The 2547-nt window shown below is 46.6% G+C and overlaps 1 long non-coding RNA gene across 1 annotated transcript in view; it reads right to left on the bottom strand.

Annotated features, from left to right (window-relative positions):
- Positions 1-1699: 1699 nt before the first annotated feature.
- Positions 1700-2547, bottom strand: part of LOC106723709 — a 2767-nt gene continuing 1919 nt past the window's right edge. The window contains exon 2 of the long non-coding RNA XR_001359421.1: positions 1700-1979. This is a non-coding gene — a long non-coding RNA (uncharacterized LOC106723709). The remainder of the gene's footprint in view (positions 1980-2547) is intronic.

The raw sequence follows: 2547 nt of genomic DNA, 5'->3' as shown, positions 1-2547 counted from the left end.
CTCCAAATCCTGAACAAGCCATTATGGAGGAAGCTTTCCCTTTATACCCCTTTAGTTTCTTTGTCCCCCAAATATGGATCATACCTCTGGACCTTTTGTGGGCTTTGCAAAAAGCCCTGTGTGTTGGGGTAGGGGCTGTGAGACCACATTTAAAGGCCTGGCCTGGCGCCAGTGCTGATAACTCCATCTGGGGGTTGTGTATTGTTCATGGTTTATGGCCTCTGTAAAATGGGAGTAGTACTTAGGTAAACAAGTCTTGCAAGACCAGATAATTAAAGGGGCAGTGAGTAGACTATAGGCTAACAAGAATGTGTATTAGGTTACTGGCACAGATTCATATTGCTAGCCCCCCCCAAAATGTCTCATTTTCCCCATCACTATTACTGTGCCTAATTTTCAAATTGAACTTTATCTTAGGTATGTAAGTATAAGAAAAAACATAGTATATATATAGAGAGAGTTTGGTACTATCTATGGTTTCAGGCATCCACTTGAAGGTCTTGGAACATATCCCCCGTAGATAAGAGGGGACTACTGTAGATATAAGAAATATATGTCAATGGTACTTAGAGACTTAATATCTGATTAGGTAGGAGCAAGGCATAGAGAACAATGTACTAGAATATTTCTAAACTTTTGAGCCTCTCAGTTCTCAGAAGGGTTTTCGGCAATGGCCATTAACCGAAAAGCAGGGCAGGAAGAGAAGCTAGCTTTGTGAGATTAGGAGAGGGAAAACGATAAACTTAATTTGGGAGCTGGAGGTGCTGGTGACTTCCGTATCTATGTAGAGGTGGGTAATAGAAAATTGGACAGTTTAGTCTAAAGTTTGGGGCCAAGATCCAGTTACACAAAGAAAGTTGAGAGTCAAAGACATAGTAATCAATAAAGACTATGAATTGCAGAAAAATCCAATCTTGGTGTCTACTAAGAAGTAGGAGAAAAGGGGGAACCATATTAAACACCTGCTATGTGCTGTAGAAACTACTGGAAAGGTGACAAACTTTTCTCATGAAGCGTCTAATCTTGTTTCAGAGATTAATCGCTCTCATGAAACTATGGGCAAATAGGACAAAATTTAACATACTCAAGAGCCAATCTGTAGGGTATAAAAATAAGACTAATGGGATGTTGAAAAGGGGAGAGGTTGATGTCTTTGAGGCATTTGGGAGGTGAGCGAGAGGGCAGGGATCAGCACAAGGTAGAAGAGGTGGAAACTGTGCATAGGCTGATATGAGGGTAACATTGCTCCCCAGGTAGTGACAGGAACTCGTGGTGTTTTCTCTGTTACCCAGGAGGTAGCATGGGGGTGGAAAAGTATAAATGGGTTTTGGAGTAAGGGAGACTTCAAATTTTATATCTACCTTTTACTGATGGTATACTATTGGACAAATGACAGCTTTTCAAAACCCATTTCCTTTTAAAAAAGTGATAATACTTAATAACGTGGTTATATAAATTCTGTACAATAACACAGGCAACCCTGAAAACTCTTTCCTTGTGCTGTTTTTCTTACCACCTCTTGCACCATTGAGATACCCGCATTTCCCGCTCTTCCCTCCAGCATAGCTTCCTGGAGACGCAGTACACATTTTAGAAAAGTGCAGCATATCTGTATGTCCACTTAGCTCCTTACTCAGGCATAGCTACAGGCTCTCCAAAGACAGGGCCGTTACCATCGCTCGCTTTCACTGATACCATCTACTCAACAAGCCTTTATTGAGCAACTACAATGTCCTACCTATTGTGCCAGGCCCTATTGGGGTATGGAGAGATGCACGTTAAAAACCCTCAAAATACCTAAAAATGAGAAAGCAGTCTCTGGGTGAACAGCGACTGGACTTCAGAAGGCGGCGGAAGTGAAGGGCGGGGAGCTCGTGCGCGGTGCACGCCTCGCGGGAGGTGCCCTCCCTGGCGGCAGAGCTGTCATTTCAGCCACATCTCGACGGACGACAGGAGACGGGGAGCCGAGGAGAACGATGCTAGAAGACAATGTTGACCACAGAGAGCGTCTCAAAGCAGAGTTACAGCAATGCCAACACCCCACGGGGGAATCTCCGTGTTCCTGGCTCTGGAGTCTTAAGCCATTAGCCGGAGAGCGTGCCGATCAGAATGCGAATAAAGCGGCCGGTGACGATCACTGCCGCCGCCGCAGAGCTGCGATTACTCTGACACTGACGGGGGTCAAGAATGATTGGCACAATCGGTGAAGCATCGTAAACTCCGAGAAGCTGCCATTGCTAGGCTTAGAGTTCATCCTTGTCCACCCCGCTCCCCTCTCACCCCGGCTTGCTTGTTTTTTTGTGTTTTGTGTTTGTTTGTTTTTGGCCGAGGGTGAAATGCGCTGCCAGAAGGCCCAGCTCGAGTCCGAGGAAAAGAGGGCGGGGGAGGTCTCCGCTGCGGATCTCCTTTGGCTCCGCCCGAGTCCTGCAAGGCTCGGCCTGCGCCACACCAAACATGGCGGCCCCGAGCGGCCTCTCCCCGCTCTACGTCCCCGCTTTACGGCCACACTCAACATGGCCGTAACCGCGGGTTGCATTCCTGTGGCAA

The sequence above is a fragment of the Myotis brandtii genome, unplaced genomic scaffold (genome assembly GCF_000412655.1).
Source record: "Myotis brandtii unplaced genomic scaffold, ASM41265v1 scaffold630, whole genome shotgun sequence".
NCBI lineage: Eukaryota > Metazoa > Chordata > Mammalia > Chiroptera > Vespertilionidae > Myotis > Myotis brandtii.
Note: the sequence above shows the minus strand (reverse complement) of the source record. Positions and strands in the feature narration are given on the sequence as shown.